The following is a 19,727-nucleotide window of genomic DNA, read 5'->3' as shown; positions in this document are numbered from 1 at the left end:
GATGAATGGCTGCCTCGTAAAATACATCTGAAACTTGAATGCCACAACATATTTGCGATATTCTGTTTTTACAGCATAACAATAAAATGTATTAATATTCTAAAAACAAGAGATGGCACTATAGACAAGTGATATCCTAAATAATTAGAAAATTAGCTGCTAGGATCCAAATGAGACAAAGGAGCTTAAATGACTTCCTCTCATTTGTAAACTTCTTTTTGTTTCTTGTAGGCAGTAAATCCAAAATATGTTTGGTTTGCTTGTAGATGTTACTAACTATATTGCATGCATATCATTGTATTGTTAGTCCAGAACCTTATCACATAGAGTTTTGTGCAAAACACAAAGTGCTTTACTCAGGGTATTTCCAAGTTGTCTTAGTTGTGCACACATGACACTGCTTCTTGAGGGTGAGGGACTCTGTAGGCAGTGCAGGCACACCAACATCTCTTAGGACTTATTTATTACAGGAGTTACTTAACTTATTGACAAGCAATATAAATGTAATAGTATTATGTCATATACTGTATATTCAAAGTCTTGTGTTTTGTTTCACTTCATGCATGTATAAACTGGAATTTGCATTATAACCCACACTATAAGTCATTTTGTGATTGCGCTATGTACAGTATTAGGTATTTAGAATATATGTTATATGGATCAACATATGGACATATGGTGGCCTCACAGTGCTGGTGCCATGGGTTTAATTCTGGACCTGGGGGTGCTATCAGTGAAGTTTGTATTCTCTCCCTGTGTTAGTGTGGGTTTCTTCTGGGTGCTTCAGTTTCCTCCTACAGTCCCAAAATATACTCTACTGGTATGTTACTGTAATTAGCTTTTGGGAAAATTGGCCTTAGGCATATTTGTGTTTGTGTCTGTCTGCTCTGTGATGGACTGGTGTTCTGTCTAGGGTGTGTCCCACTTTGTATCTGTTGCTTCAGCTCCAGCTCCCCTCAGACCTAGAATTGGAAGAAGCAGTTAGAAAATGGATTAATGTTATCAACATATAACATTTAATTCGCTGAGGACTCCTTTACACAGCTAGAATAATTTAGTTTCTACCATTTCTTTGGTACCACTTTAAAATAACTAGGTGTACTATTTATTTAACTCTAACAATTGAAATGTCTTAAATAATGAGATCTGTCATGAATATTATGCTGGGTGTTGGGTAACAGTTGAGGAATCAAACTAACCAAATTATATTTAATCAACTATATTTAAAGCCAGTCCAGACAGCAGAAGGCGAGAACTGTTTTATGAACCCCAGGCTTCGTAAATTCAAACTAAGTTGTATAAAACCACACACAGAAAATCAAGCAAAAAACATTAATGAACATCAGTCAGTTCTTGTTAGAGTTTAGGTGGTAGTTTTGAACAAAAGCTGTTCATTCAGAGCAACAATAGCTGCTGCAGAGCTGTTCCCTCCAGGACTTACTGTTCACATGAAGCAGGAGCAAGGTCAGCCCTCCCCTTGGTCTTCAAACAGACAATCACCTGCAGCCAAGCCCTCTGCTGTTCATCAGCACTCTTCCCCCTTCCAACCCCCATCTCCAGCTCTGGTGCTTCAAGTGCGCCAGCAAAATCCACAGTCAGAAATCAAATAAACTGCGAAACGATTCTTTGACCGGATCCATTTAAAAAAAACCTTCGACCAATCGATATTTTCTGGCATTTATGTTTCTGGCCTCCTGATTACATTGGCCATTTTTCAGTGAAAAAAAAAGCGTTCTTTTTTAAATTCTACAAAAATATGAAGCAAAAAAATAAACAAGATTCCAACAAAGAATGTAATGCATCCTGTTTATTTTGTTAATAAAAAAAATATTTCCTCTATTATATGCTTTGTAGATGCCCTTATGTAGGGTGACTTACTTACAGTATTTGTTTCATGAATTAATAATCATTGGTAATTATATATTTTTTACTTCTTTATTATTATTATTGATAGTAGTTGTCACGATCGCAAACCTCTCCTCTTAAGGGCGCTCCAGCCCTTCCTTGTTTGTTATTTATCTCCCGCACCTGGTCCCTGTTCCAGCCCCTTTTCAGTTCTCCCTTAAAAGCCAGACGCTGATGCTATTCCGGGCTCTGCATTGGTTCCCGCATCAAGAGAGCCCGGGACCTGGATGCGCCTGGCCCTGTTAAGCTTTTAGTTCCTGTTCCTGTTCTCCCTGCCGGTCCCGACCTGGTTCTGTTTTTTTTTAATCCTTTGTCTCGGATGGATCGCCTGGCCTTGGACTTTTGCTCTGTTTTGGATTTCCCTTTTGACTCATCCCTGGATTGTTTGCCTCGGCCACACCTCCCCCGACCACCAGCACTCCATGGACACGACCCCCCTGTTTTCATTCCCGTATCCTGCATGCCTTTTTCCCATTGTTTCCACACTCTACCCTGGATTGTGTCGTCTGCATAGGGTCCGGAAAGAACTCTCCTTGACAGTAGTGTCAATACAACAAGCTAACAAGTCCTACATAAGCTTAAAATCTGAGTGACAAATTCTGTTTGTTGATAGGTAGAACTAAACTTTCCAAATTTACCTTTACAGAAAAAAGTCCTGAAAACAAACCTGCTAATGGGACACCACCATGGGATAGCCTACAGAATCTTGGGGTGAACAACATAATTAAACAGTCACTTTGGTGATTGAGATATCGTTGAAAGCTTTTACTATAGCATACAGTAGCATGTTCTTCCAGATCTCACTGACTTGTCCCCATATAATCCATATATCCCAGAACCTTTTGTTTAGTATACCTCCCATGAATTAATATTATTGAAAACTCACAACTCATTTTAACAAAAAGAAATGCAGATTAAGAATTCATTTCTTGTTAGAAGTGAAAGAATGAAAGCATTGACCTTTCATATTTGACTGAGCAGAAACAGTAAGGACTGAGGCTTCTGTCTAGCCCACAGACCTGACACTGCATCTCCATCATTCTGCATATGTGTGTATATATATATGTTTCTTCTTAACTGAGGGGGATCTGAATTAAAATCACTACCACTCAATGCCCTCAGGAGATGGTTGTTCCATCTAAAATGCAGTAATTTCTTTTCAGGAGATCCCCAGTGTTGTTTATCAGCGCTACTTACTGACAGGTTTTCCTCCACTGTCAGTATCTTTCTGAGGTCACTGCAGAACTCAACTTCTCACTTGAATTATCACTAATTTTCTAAGAACCACGTAACTATCTCACTCTTAAACAGTTCCTGGGGTGAGTGACTAGAATGAGATCATTTTTTAGTTTAATATTCAATTCTTAAGGCATTTTGTAAAAATACGTGCAATTGCAGATTTGTGTTAAAGTCAGCTTTCTAGACATTTATGTAGGGTATTAAGAAGTTGTTCTTCTAGGATTGTTAATACTTGTGCATCTTCCCATAAAAAATATATTTAGATATTTTTGGTGGTACAATATACACAAAATTCATATAAAGCTTTGTCTCTAATTTGCTGACCAATGCAGTAAATATGGACAATACAAAATTTTAATGCTTCAAGACAATAAATTAACATAAAACCATAGGTCTGAGAATAACCTCTGACATAGATGTGTAGTATTTTGTACACATTGTACAGTGACACTTTAAAAAATATTTTAAAGAACTTTAAAAAAGAGGACTAAACATAATCTTTGAACTATGACATTTGAGAGGAGGTCATAATTTCATAGCATTAGAAAAGGTCTCTCCAGCTGGCACAATCACTGTGGCAACTTTGTATCACCCTGTAGAAAATGCATGTCAGCATTTAAAGAACCTTAAAGCCATATTAAAGAATATACAGTACATTATAATTTTCTAAAGTCAACGGGCACTATAAAGACTTGGCATTATTTGTAAAGGGAAATCTTTAAACAGCATACAGATTGTTCTAGGTTCCCAGAGAGATAGTAAATCACTGGTAACTAAATGTCAGCGTGAATTGTGTTCTGTTTTGTGATATTTGTTTCTTATTCATAATATGAGTCATCTGTAAACATGTCATTTTCTTTCTTTTCCTTCCCAATCTCTCTGTCGGTGACTATTTTGTAAAGACAAATTTCTACCAGTGTAGCTTTTCTAGTGACTGTGAATAATCTAGTGATTAGCAAGCGTTGCAGACATCAAGGTCCCAGAATTTTTCTGTTCTGGACCTGATTGCCTCTAAGTCAGGAGACAAGGTTTGCTGAGGCCAGTGGTTTCCTCCTTCCATTTCAGAAAGTGCTGCTGGGTATTGGCATACTATATCTGTCATGTCTAGTGGCAGGTGTCCAAATAGATCATTGTGAGAAATTTCAGATGTGCAGATAGTAAGGCAAACTAAAAACGCACCTGTGCTCAACAGAAGGAGTTGAAATTTAAAAAAAAGGGTGATTTACACTTGAGCAGTAAATGAAGAGAGGTGCGCTCCCCTCTGCTCCACTGGGAAATAATATACAGGAAGACAGGTGAATGGGGTTGTAATTGCTCATTATTCAGATATTTAAATAATAATTAACTAAGAACTCTCCAACTACATTGCTGTATAGAGAAACTATCTCACCTGATTCTCATTCTATTTAAAAAACAACAATCTTGTTTCTTGATAAATATGTACAGACTGTTTGTTATCATGATTCGCTGATGTTTGTAAAAATATTATATACTCCCTGGCCAAAATATTAGGAGCCCTCAATCACATGAAAGGACAGGCAATAATTGATTGGCTTGAGGGGCAAGAGACAAACATCTGAAACCTGGTGGAACCAGTATAATGTGCTGTTCATGCCCACAGGCCTTTTATAACTTCTGCTGTCTCACTTGAAAGCCATGGTGCTAAAATAATGAGATAGGTTCTGGCTGTTCCACATCCTTTTTGAGCTGTTGTTCATAAAGCCCCAAAAGTTATTTAGTGAAAATAAATAATATTGTAATGCTCTCGGGTTCACGTGGGTATGTGCCCTCGCCGCTGCCGCCTCAGGTTGGCCCCCCACCGTTGGGGACTCAAACCCGGGCCTGCGGCGTCACTCAACAGGGACCCAGCCAGTTGAGCTAAAGGGAAATCTCCTGTCAGCCCGCTGGCTGTGGTCCCTGCTATTCACAGGGAAGGGGTGTTGTCACCGCTCTGGTAAGCCGGCTCAAACAACCTGCAATGGCGGCCGTATGCGTTACAGTATTATAGGATCAGTATTATCAAAGAATATCCATCCATTTTCTAACTACTTCGTCCAATTCAGGGATGCAGGGGAGCAAGAAATGGTGCAAGGCAGGGTATTTTCTGGATGGGACACCAGTCCATCGCAGGGCAGACAGAAACAAACACAGACAAGCACAAACTAACACCAGGGCCAGTTTTCCCAGAAGCCAGTTAACCTACTGTACCAGTATGTTTTTGGACTGTGGGAGGAAACTGGAGCACCTAGAGGATATCCACACAAACAAAGGAAGAACATACAAACTCCACACTGATAGCACCCCAGAAACTGAACCCAGAGCCCTAGCACTACAAGCCAGCAAAACTAACCAATGCGCTAATGTGGCATTTGTATATGTGGTAATTGGTGGTGTATATGTGTTAACTGTATATATAATATTCTACATTACAGTGAATGTACTAACATGTTTAAAATGTATTAATAATGAGGTGTCACAATAGCAGCAACACCACACGTGAAGGAAACTGTGGTATAGTAAACATTTTCCCATCCATCCTATTGGGATTTAAGCAGGATGAATGTCAGCTAAGCCAATAAGGGTTAATTACACCGATATGAAGAATACAAATGAACAATAATACATTTGAAAAAATGATGCTCAAAATTGAATTTCCCTACCCTATGGCATAGAATAGAAATGCCTTGGAGAAGAAATCTGTTAGCTTTCCTGCTCTTTAGTATCTTTAGTATCAGTGTTGTAGATAACCTACTTCACAGCTAGAGTCACGCCACCTACATCTGACACAATGAGTGGTGCAGTGAGTGTGTTCAGCCATGAGTGCTGTAATAATGTAATCTGCCATGCACACATGAGTTTTCCTTGTGGATTTCTCTCATTTGGTGGGGAGTTTTAAAAGAATAATGATTATTGATTTATTCCTTCCCCTTGTACTTTTATTTTGTGGAGAAAATCTAGCAGCTTCCATTTTATGAAAAAAAAACCCTGTTACATTGTACCTAACCTTCCTGACAAATAAGCCAAAGATTGAATTCAACATCTAGTCTTCAGGTAATTCGTGAATGTGTCTCACAAATGAACAGCTTGGTGTCACACCATGTCACAAATGCTATTGAGGCATTTCCATTTCTTGTCAGCAGTTTTTCTGGGTCAATCTAACCCTGTTTTGAAAGAGCAACAAATTTGTTATATAAGAAAAATGAACCTATTACCTTAAATTCAGGATTCAGTGCTACGAAATTAGAATTACCTTCATAGTTTAAATCACTTGTACAGCAAAGTAATATTATAACCAGATAATATGAAATAAGTGCATGCATTTAAAAAGGAATACCTATGATTTAACTGAGCAAAGACCATATGTTATATTATTTTAGTAATATTCTTTTGTTTCCTCAAATTCAGACCCACCAGTTATTTTTTGTCCCACCCAAATTGGAATAATAAAGTTGTGTTTCTTCACATCTTAGCTCTTGGGTACTGTACAAACCCTGCACACAGAGGTGAATAAAGAAGTGTGAGCAGGCTCTTCCAGCCCACCCACATCGATCCCATGAGCTGGTCAGGCACCACAGTGACTGGAGGCCCAGTGCTGATTGTTACTGTCCCTCACTGAAACCATGAAATCATGCACCATAGGGGTCGCTGGGAGCTGTGAGAGCCCTAGTCAACTAGCCCTGCTGTAGTGTGGATGAAGCTCAGATAAGTGTGTGCTACTCCTTAGGGAATCCTGGTCGCACACAGCTATCAACATGGCCTGGGCTCAAACCCATGACCATAGAGCTCAACCTGCATTCTGCTGAGCACCTTTAACAGTTGAGCCATGTTAATTTTCAATGAACAGATGCTCTTTTGTATATGAAATGTACATAACTTGGGAAGATATTATGTGTATTTTTTCCAGTTGATACAATAAGCAGGTAATTATCAAAGAGGAAGGCTAAACTAAGTGACTTCATATTTATTTCAGTGTAAAACTCATAAAAACAGCAATTTCAGTCTCAGACGGCACAAATAATCTTGGGGTAATTTCGTTACACGGTACTTTAGGCTTTTGTTACCATAGTAACTGCATTTCCTGATTGAATTAGCTAATCTGCTAGGGCAAATAAGAGATGTTCTGCACTGAAACAGTCCGTACACTATAAATATGGTTTTGGAAAAAAAAGGAACAGGATAACTGTTGACAAATACCTCATTTCCACTTTCAGTGTCCTGTTATCAAAGCATACCATCCAGACTTTAAACAGATTATCTTCTGTTTGTTGAGCTTTTCCAAAATTTCCATTTGGAAATATATTCCACTGGCCTGCCTAATTGATTTTTGTCAAACCATTCAATATTCTTTGAGCTATCCTTAATTTTAGGAGCGAAGCAAAGAGTACAGATGTTGTAAAGACTTTGTGCTTGCAAATTCACTGCTGACATTAAGAATGTCAGGTCACATAAAGAATAATATCTGATAAACAGTGACTAACATACTAGAAGAATCTAAATCTAGATTTTGTTTGTCAGCTGTTTACCAGTAATGATGCTTAAACCTTCTCATTTTTAGTTAAAACCTCACCATCTTTCCATTTTAAAGAACTAGCATAGAACAACATTACCATGAACAATTCTATCCAATTGGTCATTTGCAGAAAAATGCATTCTGCAAAAGGCTTGGTAAACATTACATTTTATAAAAAAAATCATTTAATGTTACAAATTGCACTTCAGTTTCTGCTGTGTATTTTTAAACGATGCAAAGACTCTGTAATTATCAAAAGATAAAACAGTCTAGCTGTGCAGCCTGAACATTTTGGATAAGCAGCATTTTTAATAACAGTTGATGGCAGTGCTCTGCCATTTTTTCCACAGCTAACCTTAAGAGTGTTATATAAGACTTGTGTTCTTCCTGTTACAGCAATTTTATTATAAAAAAAGAATGAGACAATAACAATAATAATTGCACTGTCATGTAAAGTGATTCATAAAAGGTGCAGATGTGTGTTTACATATAAAGGAACATTCTGTGTCAATTCTTCTACTATATGCTTGTACACACTGGTTAAAAACCAGTTGTACTTGAAATGTCTGCCTTACAGGATAAATAAGAAATACGGTGATGTACAGTACAGTAGTACACCTTTTCTGATTAAAAAAACACGTCAACAGCCGTTCGTCATCTCAGCCACAAGGTGGAGCCCTGTTGTAAGACAGTGTTTCCATACTTTTTTGATAACGGGACATGTCGGCGGATTTCTTCGTACTTTTCAATACTTTTCGTCCAAGTTATTTCGCTTGTTGTTACGGAATATCTATGCTTACAGCTTTTTATGTACAAGGACTACATACATGAAATCAACGTGCGCACAGTAGGGTTCCAATGGAGAAGGTGAGATAGTACTTTTTTGTTACATTGTTTTGTATTGTTTTCCCCAACCAAAAAAAAGAAGTGATCATCATAGTATCAGCTCTCTACATGTGACAGATATTTTAACTAATCAAACAACCAAAACAGAGCTCTATCTACCAAACTGACTAGAGAAAATCAAAGCACTGGTAAACACATTTAAAATATTGTTTAGTTTTGTCTCCTTACCACAAAAATTATGCTATATACTTAAAAATAGTTCAAAGAAAAGCAAAGATTCCTGGTCTCAAGGGATTGCCATATACAGTATAGACACACAGAAAAAATTATTGCATTTATATGAGATAGTATTGTATTTAAACGCAATAGTTAATTTGTGAACAATATTGCCTACTATATTAATTACATATGAAATAATATTGTCCAAAGCAAAGTTGCATTGACTTTAAAACAAAAGGATATCGCCATACCTCTCTTTTTAGAAAAAAATAATAATCTAAAGGTGCTTTTGTATACATGAAGTACAACACTGTGTCACTGAGCATGTCGATAACATGGCCTTCCAACATACTGTATGTTATCTCTGATGTGAAACTGCATATCTATGCATTAAGTTCTGTACTTGAATGATTTGAAAACAATTTTCTCCTCAGATCAATGTCACTGATTGATAATTTGGAAAACAATTGAGAATAAAAATAGTCTCATTGTATACATTTCCACTATTCTACAATAACATCTGTAGAACAAATACTATTATAAGCTTTTGCATTTAGTCAGAATTGCAGAAAAACATATTGAAATGTATTGCTTATTTCCCAGACTAATGTCCAGTATACTGTAACAGAAGCTGTAAATACGCAACCACTGCAATTCCTTTTGAGAGGAGACATACTTCAGAAAGGTGGCTGTTTGTGTGTGCAAAATAAGAAAATATGATTGTTTTTGTGTTTGTCTTGTTATATTTTTAAGCCTTGAATGTTGGCCAGAGACTCTGAGCATTAATACGATTATAGGAAACTCTATAGCTTCCAGCCACCACTGGTTAACCCAGCACTGTGTTGCTGATTAAACCTGTTGAAGATAAGAACTAATGCTTTAATGTGTTTATATGCAAATCACATGAGCCAGATCATAATTCTCCACATCTGGTAGTGCATATATTTTGTAATTTTGTCTGTTTCATCTTTAAAATGACATTTTTACAACTCTTTACAGATGTGTTCAAATCAATATTTGTTCAAAGTTTAAACCTGATACATTATCTTGTCCCCTGTCCTACAGACAGATTGTAACAGTTTAAAACAACTGTTACACTGCGGCTGTACACAAAAGACAAGTGTGGTGGTGCTCAGGTCCGTTTCCAAACACTAGGGTGCAGGTAGTTTCAGAGGCTTCCAGAGTCGTCCCAATGTGGAGAGTAATAAGTTCACTGGAGCTGCCCAAAGGTGAGGGTCAGAGCTCGCTGGAGATACCTGGAGGCCGATGGGTCAGAGCTCACTGGAGATATTCGGGGGCCAAGGGGTCAGAGCTCGCTGGAAATACTCAGGGGCTGAGGCGTCAGAGCTCGCTGGAGATGGAAGGCTAAGGGGTTAGAGCTCGCTGGAGATGGAAGGCTAAGGGGTTAGAGCTCGCTGGAGATGGAAGGCTGAGGGGTCAGAGCTCACTGGTGATGGAAGGCTGAGGGGTCAGAGCTCGCTGGAGGTGGAAGGCTGAGGGGTCAGAGCTCGCTGGAGATGGAAGGTTGAGGGGTCAGAGCTAGCTGGAGATACTTGGATGCTGAGGGGTCAGAGCTAGCTGGAGATACTCGGAGGCTGAGGGGTCAGAGCTAGCTGGAGATACTTGGAGGCTGAGGGGTTGGAGCCGGCCCGAGACAGCTGAGGGTGTCTGGTGGAGTGGTTGACGAAGCCGCCGCAGAGGCTGGCAGTGGACAAGCAGTGACCTTGTCGAAGAACTCAAACTGGCTGAGCTAAAGCAGCCATAGCAGAGATGCTGACTTGGCGGAGCTGAAGAAGTCTCTGCAGGGCTGATGTGGGGACTGGCTGCTGGTGTGTTGCGGAGCACGTGGCTGCAGTGGTGACAGGCTGGAGTGGTAGTAGACATTGCAGCAGAGATTGTTTCTAATTGACTGAACTGTAGAAACCACTGTGGGTAACACGAGAACTGGCTGGGCTGGGGTGACAATAGAAGTTGCAGCGGACTTGACAACTCCTAGCAGACCAGTGAAGATGTAAAAGCCGAAGCAGGCCGAAGCAAGCTAGTCTGGGAATTGGCTACCAGGTCGAGATGGACCACACTGACCATAGCTGTCGCAGCTGAAGCAGACCACCAACTGAGGCAGTGGCTGAAGCAGTCAGTCCAGGGGTTTGGCTGCCAACTGTGGTTGAAGCTAGTGCAGTAGCAGCAATGGCTAGGGGCTGACTAGGGAAGATGGCACTGGACAAGTGCTTATTGTCTGGGGTGTAGACTGGTCCTGAGATCTGTGATACTTGAGGAATATTCTAGCACATCTAGTGGGGATTGTGCTAATAGTGGTACTGTCACTGGTAGCTCAGTTAGCTCAAAGACTATGCACGCCCATTCATTGGTGCTTCAGGATTAAATAGGAGATGAACTGATTGAGTGACTGGGTGCCTGAATAGTAGGGGGAAGGGCCACCTGAAAGTGACTTGACCGAGGCCTTAGAGTCATGGGATGACCATTGTGATTCCCATGGGTATATTCCAGTCTCCCAGGGCAACTGCGGGTTGCGTGCTGCCCATGACCAGGGGAGTAACAACAACAAAATACAGCCATAATAAGCAAAAAATTAATAAAACAACATAGTGTATAGGCCGAAACGTGTTTTCTTTCTTCTCTTTTCAGCACGGAACAAATCTATTAGTTGTTCCTTTGCAGCCTACACATGCTGACACAGCTATCCACCTGAACTGTTCTCCTTAATATACTTGTTTAGCCTCATGAATATAAAAGAGGCACCCTGCCTGCTAACATCCCCTCATGACACTTTCCACAGACACAGGGCTTGTATATAACACTTCAAACAAGTTTCTTGCTGTTTGTACAGTGGTATTCTCACTCTTCACTCTGCAGTCCTCACTTTTCTCAACAAATTTACATAAGATGATGGTCTAAAACACTTAACAGAGAGCCTTGCCAAAAAAAACACTCTTCCTACTGAGACTTCCTAAGTTCATCCTTACCAAACACCCAGTGATGGACTGCTGTCCGATACAGGGTGTATCCTGCCTTGCATCTGTTGCTTGACAGGATAGATTCCAGCTCTCCTGTGACCCTGTATTGGATAAAGCGTTTAGGAAATCGATGGATGAAGTGAATCATGTGCAAATCCTCCACCACTGTACCTCTTTATAATTTGTTAAAAAAATGTTTTTCATAATCTCCATGGCCACTGGAGCCCTTAGCAGCCCTCTTTCAGTTCTTCCTGAGCCAATGTGTCAGAGGTCTGAAGATTCACTTTGAAGAAGATCACAGGGGAGAATTATGATCACATTTTCTTTTTTAGTTAAAAGCAAACCAATTAAAAAGATAAGGGAAATGTTATGCTTCACATCTTTCAGCATGAGTCTGGCCTAAGGCTTTTGGTGCTTGAAGTGACAAAGGCACCAGACTGATCAATTATCACATGTCCACTAAGACCACCTCAGTAATGGAACTCTGTCATACAAGGGCTGGAATTTGCATTCAAAAGTCTGTTTCTGATCCTGAAGTCTCACAACCCCCTGCAGAATACTGTGAATCAAGATAAATGCTGTGTTCTCTTATATATATATACAAAATAATTAGAAAAATGATAAGGGAAAAACTAATTCAGAAGAACCCACTCCCTTAAAAGTAGTTCAGTGACTGCAATACATTTGTCATTACTGTACAACCCATGTTCCACGAGACTCTGTTTTAAGTGGTAAGAAAAGCAGTTCCCCTTGCCAAATTAGTACAAAGAGTGGAGTAAGACTGCAATAGTTATATACAGGATCAAATGATTCATCAAATCTGAAGCTTTTACACATTAAATCTAAATGTATATTTCTTATGTTTCTGGACAGGTACTAACATTTAAACATCACGTACAAAAAACATAAATGTTTTCTTGAAGTTAAGACAAGGTAACAGGTAGAAAGTGGTGAAATTCTTGTTTTTCTTGTTGACCCCACAAAACCCAACACTTTTGTTTGCATGATCGTAACAATAATTCCTTACACTTATATACTGTAGCACTTTTCAGGAAACTCCACTTAAAGAGCTTTTCAGGTACAGTAATGGTGACTCCCCTCCACCACTACCAATGTGCAGCATCCACTTGGATGATGTGACGGCAGCCATAGTGCCCCAGAATGCTCACCAGACACCAGCTTTCAGTGGGGAGGAGAACAGAGTGAATTCATAGATGAGGATTATTAGGAGGCTATGACTGGTAAAGACCAATGGGAAATTTGGCCAGGACACCAGGGTTACAACCCATCTCTTTTCATGAAACACCCTGGGATTTTTAATGACCACAGAGAGAGAGAGAGAGAGAGAGAGAGAGAGAGAGAGAGAGAGAGAGAGATAGATAGATACTTTATTGATCCCGTGAGGGAAATTGCAGTGCAACAGCAGCTTAACACACACAACACAGCCACAGTGTAACGAATTATATAATTATAGTACAATACATACAATATAATACAAGAGTTAGTCACAGTCCGGATGCACAAGAACAAACTAGAACAGAACAGTACACAGAAAATCGTATCACACTCATATCACACATATGAATATAAATATACATGTAACTATAGATATAAATATAAATGTATTGCACAGGTCCCTGGCATATATTGCACAAAAAGTGGTTGTAAACGGGAAAAAGAAAAAGAAAAAGAAAGAGAACAGATGTAGCAGTAGATGTGTAGATGCGTTTAGTCCAGAAACAGGTCACTGTCGATGTTGCCTCTGCCAAGACGCAAGGTGGATGCGTTGTACAGTCTTATGGCAGACGGCAAGAATGACCTCCTGTAGCGCTCCCTGTCGCACCGTGGATGAATCAGTCTATTGCTGAACGTGCTCTTCATTCCTGCAAGCCTGTCATAGAGGGGATGGGAGAAGTTGTCCATGATGGCCTCTAGTTTGGACATCATTCTCCTCTCAGCCACTACCTCCAAGGAGTCCAGGTCAAACCCAATGACAGAACTTGCTCTCCTGATGAGCTTGTTCAGCCTTTTGGAATCTACTGCTCTAATCCCAGAGCCCCAGCACACCACTGCGTAGAAAATGGCACTCGCTACCACCGACTGATAGAACATGTGTAGCATCTTACTACACACATTGAAGGACCTGAGCCTCCTCAAGAAGTAGAGTCGGCTCTGTCCCTTCTTATAGATGGCCTCGATGTTCTTAGACCATTCCAGTCTATCGTCGATGTGCACTCCCAGGTACTTGTACGAGTCCACCATCTCCACGCCACTCCCATGGATGTAGACAGGAGTAGGTTTGACCTTTTTCCTCCTGAAATCTACCACCAGTTCCTTTGTCTTTGTAACATTCAGTTCCAAGTGGTTCACCCCACACCACTCCACAAAGCTGCTGACCAGTCCTCTGTACTCCTCCTCCTGCTCACCCTTGATACATCCCACAATTGCAGAGTCATCTGAGAACTTCTGCAGGTGGCATGACTTTGAGTTGTACTTAAAGTCCGAAGTATAGAGGGTGAAGAGGAATGGAGAAAGAACTGTCCCTTGAGGTGCCCCTGTGTTACTCACTACCTGTTCAGACACACAGTTCTGAAGTCTCACAGACTGTGGTCTGCCTGTCAGGTAGTCAGTGATCCACGAGGTCGTGGAGGCATCGACTTGCATCTCCTCCAGCTTCCTCCTTAGAAGTAAGGGCTGGATGGTATTGAAGGCACTGGAGAAGTCGAAAAACATGATCCTTACAGTGTTGCCAGCCCTGTCCAGGTGTGAGTAGGCCCTTTGCAGCATGTAGATGATCGCATCCTCCACACCAACACTGGGCTGGTAGGCAAACTGTAGGGTGTCCAGTGATGAGCTGACCAGGGGTCTCAGGTGGGATAAGACCAGCCTCTCCAGTGTCTTCATGATGTGAGAAGTCAGTGCAACTGGTCTGTAGTCGTTGAGGACAGAGGGGCGCCCTTTCTTTGGTACCGGGACCAGGCATGATGTCTTCCAGAGCACCGGGACTCTTTCCAAGCGCAGGCTCAGGTTGAACAGTCGCTGGAGCACTCCGCTCAGCTGATCAGCACAGGCCCTCAGAACTCTGGGGCAGATGTTATCTGGTCCTGTGGCCTTACCCTCGTGCAGCCTCTTCAGCTCCTTCTTCACCTGGTCAGCTGTGATGGTCAGCCTGGCCTGGGGGATGGTGCTAATAGTGCTTTCAGTGCTGCAGGTGTTAATGGTGGAGGTGTTGGAGAGTGGCAGCTGTGGGGGATGGGTGGGTGAGTAGCCGTCGGGGGTTGTGGCTGTAGGCGGCCATGTTTGTGGGGGGATGGAGGAGGTATTGGGCAGTCGCAGCTGTGAAGGGTTAGGGAGCGTGTGGCTGTGGGGGGATGGGTGTTGCGCCACAGAGGACCCAGAATCAAACCTGTTAAAGAACTGGTTCAACTCGTTGGCCATCTCCAGGTTCCCTTCTGTTGCACCCCCAGCCTGTTTGAAGCCAGTGATCTCTCTCATGCTGCTCCATACATCTCTCACCCTATTCCTTTGCAGCTTGTCCTCTATCTTCTTCCTGTATGCGTCCTTGCTCTCTCTTAACTTCTGCTTTAGCTCCCTCTTTACACGCTTGACCTCTTCCTTATCTCCCCTCCTAAAGGCTCTCTTCTTGTCATTCAGAAGAGCCTTCAGGTCGCTGGTGATCCAGGGTTTGTTATTGGAAAAGCAGTGTACGTCTTTGGTGGGGATGGTGTTATCTACTGTACGCAGAAGTTAATATAGTCAGTGACACAGTCCACCATGCTGTCTATGTCGTCCCCATGTGGTTCGCACAGCACATCCCAGTCGGTGGCCTCCAAAGCACCACGTAGATCCTCCATAGCCTCCTGAGACCATCTCCTCACAGTCCTCATGGTCACAGGTTGGCGCTGGACAATAGGCGTGTACAGTGGTGTAAGCAAGACAAGGTTGTGATCTGATCTGCCAAGGGGGGGAAGGGCTGTGGAACTATATGCATCCTTAGCATTGGCATATAATAAGTCCAGTGTTTTGTTTTCTCTGGTCGGGCACTTAACAAACTGGTGGAAAGTAGGCAGAGTGGTGGAAATAGATACGTGGTTAAAGTCCCCTGAAATAGCTATAAAAGCGCTTGGGTGCTTTGTTTGTAGCCTGGCTGTGACTGTGTTTATGATGTCACACGCTACCTCTGCATTTGCCGTAGGTGGAATGTAAACAACAACAAAGATGGCGCATGTAAACTCCCGCGGCAGATAGTACGGACGCAGTCCTACGGCTACCAGTTCGATGTCCGGGTTGCAGAGAGTCAGGACCTCGGTTTTACATCTCATCTAAAGGACAGCGCCTTTTTACAGTATAGTGCCCCCTAATGCTGGGGCACTAGGACCCACATGGACCACAGGGTGAGCAGTCCAGGTTCTAACCAGGGTTACACCTGCTTAGCTTCAGTGTGATTTGCTGAGTGATATGGCTGCTGACATCTTTATTGAACTTATTCTTCTAAAGTGCTACTTTTTTTACAAAAAAATATTGATGTAAATATTTTGCTTTCATACTAAATACTAGCACAGTAATTATGTTTTCATCCTACAAGACTAGATGGATTAATAAAGAAGAGATCCTAGCCTTTAAAATGTAAGAATAATGTTTACAGATCCTTTTCTGCCCTTAAAAATCACTGGTTTTCCCGTGACAATTTTTTTAAGTGCAAGTAGTTATAAGTTTCTTAGCTGCAAACATTGATCAAACTATTCTTAGGTCATGATGCTCATACAGTACATAATGTACAGTTCTGTACCATGGAATATGTATTCTTCTGAATGTGTATATTTCACTGAAGTGAATGTTTGACACATGAAGCTGTGCTATATTTTGCTTAGATCCAAGTTTTCTATCTTACAACTGGTGAGTAAGCACTGCTTTTGACAAGTACTGCATGAAATGATTTCATTTTCACAGTAAAATGTCATGACCACATAAAGCACAGAAACTAACAGCAGCTCTGATAATATCAGACATAGCAGGACTTCATCTCACTGTTTCTTAGTAAAAGGAATCACCAGGACCTTGTGCAGACAATTAACTACAAATACATTAAATTAACATAACAAATATATTTAAAAATGCAGTGCTAAAGAGCTGCATTTTAAAAAAAATGCCTGAGAAGTGCTCAGCTGTGCATTTCTTCCCAGAAAAAAAAATCAGGATTAAAGTTATGATACAGTATTTGCCACAGTGTAATTTGTTGAGGCTCATTTGCCTCAAGTAAGAGCAAGTATGAAGCACGTTAGAAAAAAAGTGTCAACACAAAACTTTACACATGAACTACAAGAAACAGATGTTAATTGTAAGCGCTGAGTATCCACTGATCCCTGTTAATGAGGGGTTGATGTACCTATTAAGTTAAAAAAAAATAGTATGAAACATCTGTGAACCAGGAAATTTTCAAACTCTCAAGTTCACATGCAATTCTTTTAAAATTATTTAATTTCTGTGTTAAACCTTACAGCACACAAACCCTCACCTTGTTTTCAACAGTCAGCAGTTCATTTTTAAAGGCATCAAATAATGACTCCATGACAACTAGATTAGCCCGTGGGTTGCTAGGATACAAATCCTATCCACAGAGACCTGGCTACTGTGCTGTGAAAATGTGGGCCATTAACAGTCACTTTTTTTTTCTGGAATACATTTGTAAGAAAAAAATGTTTACTTATGTTTACAAATGTGAACTATAATGTTGTCACATAAAAAAAACATACAACTATATTAATATATATATATACTGCTTTGTATGAATGGTAGTGTAGCAGGAAGTGCACAAGGATGGCTTTGTGCTTCCTTGGGTGATAGACGATGGAAAGAGAGGGAAAGTCACACAACGTCACTTTGTGATAAACCATATCCCCACACAGGAAGAGATTTTAGCATTACAGTTAGGACATACTTGCCATGGCTTTCCCCCAGAATGTGTAAAAACAGGACATCAACAACAAAAATAAGTAAAACAAACAAATACCTTAACTTTGTACTTCAAAACAGAAGCAGTCATAATCACTGACTAGATTTGACTCATTCACAAGCAATGAATCTTCAGTCCTGCGAAAAAAGGGGGATTCTTCTAAATTTTTTCTACTATTTACAAAACAAAAGTCAGTTTCACACATAATTGAATTCTAACATGTATCTGGAAGAAAAACTCCATGAGATCTACAGTAGTCAAAGAATAAGGTACAGCAAAATCTCACTACCATAATGGAGACATACAGTAGATCAAACCTGTTTGTTTTGTGTTCAGCCACTTTCGATACTGTAGGTCTCCTCTCTGTGTATATAATGTTTCAGTGAATTCAGTGTTTAGTGAAATCAAACCACACATTACAGGAGATCTTGTTAGTAAGTTAAATTTACATACCTGAAGAAGTTCATCTGCAGGTCCCTATCAAGAACTCATTGGCCAAGACTTTCCTAAGATGCTCTGAAGGACAAATGATCTTATAATGAATTGCCTCACTGATGGACAAAACCCTTTTAGATTAATGGAGAGGTCACTAAGAGACTTGTGCTCCGACATCTCACAGTGAGAGCCAAACAAAAATAAACAGTACCATTTGACTTCTAGATCGTCACACCTGATCACCCTTGGTTATGTAAAAAAAGAAACTGTCAGAAAGTCAAACAGGAATATGCTATAGGTCAATATACTGATTTGGAGATCATCAAGGTGCAGCCAGATCAATTAATCCCAGAAGTATAAGAAATCAATATGCCAATATATCGTGAGAACACTATTAATTAGGTGAAACTAGAAAACCAATACAATGAATGATGTTTTGGGTTAGTGATTGTTATGCTGATTTAGGCATTACATTTTTGACATAATTCTGTTTTTCACTTAATATTATCTTTGAGCATGAGAAGTACAATATCACAAAACAAAATAGTTAATCAAGTGGAAGGACATTTTGAAACTGATAAGTGCAAGGGCTGTGCAATCTGTTATCATTTAGTCTTTGCAGTATTTTCTCCTAAATCCCAGGTGGTAAAACAAGCTCTTTTAATAGTTTAATCTGTTCATTATTAATTCAATTACATCATTAATTAGTAAGGTTGACTGGAAACATCAACCTGCACTCAAAACCCCAGACCTCAGGAAGATAAAGCTGTCTTAACCATTTTCCTTCTTTTTGTAATTAATTATAACAGTTCAACATCTACATTACAGTATACTGTATGCATACAGTACATGTGTTCTACAGGTTCATCTTGAAGCAGCTGATAAAAGATAAATGATGAAGGGCTTTATTGCTGGTTTAACTTATCCAATATAGAGGCAGTGCAGTCTGACAGAATGCTCAACAGATGGGCAATAAAATATAAAAATGGCATGTTCTGATATTTAAAGAGAAAGGAGTGTGAAGTCACGTAACCTTTGTGGTCTATCATAAACTTTATTTTCACTTGCTCACCTGTTGTCCTTATCTTTGGAACAAAGTCACTTTTATTGTACCTTTTCATGGTGTAAATGGTTGCAATAAGTTCATGAATGTAATGGTTGTTTTTATCTGCCTTGCCTGTTGTGGGTTGACAATCTTGTCCTTATCTGTTAGTTTCACCATGTTGTATCAGGGTTACAGTGTATGTCTCAACCCTGGGTTAAATAGAGGCACACAGTACATCAGGAGGAGCTGGGGGGCAGAGCTTACAGTATTTAACATTGCACTTAGCCAGTTAGTCTTTATCTACTCTGGCCTGTGAGTGATTGTGTTGTAACTACAGCCTAGCGTTTGCTACTACTACTTGAAACTGCAAGTAGGAACTTCCTTGAAAGACTACAATTTATTGTTTTTGAAAGTTTTTCTCCTTTTGTAAATATTTTTTTTCTACACAGAGCACTTAGTAAATAGGTTTTGAACAATTTGCTTTTTATCTGTTTTTAGGACTTCTGTGACCTCCCCTGAATCTTGTCTCAGGTGGATTCCTCACAGTAACCTTATGAATATCAAAAGATTTACTTATGACTGTTTACTTATGTCCTAGTC

This window comes from Atractosteus spatula, chromosome 5 (genome assembly GCF_055471065.1).
Source record: "Atractosteus spatula isolate fAtrSpa1 chromosome 5, fAtrSpa1.hap1, whole genome shotgun sequence".
Lineage (NCBI taxonomy): Eukaryota > Metazoa > Chordata > Actinopteri > Semionotiformes > Lepisosteidae > Atractosteus > Atractosteus spatula.
This window is presented reverse-complemented; position numbering follows the sequence as displayed.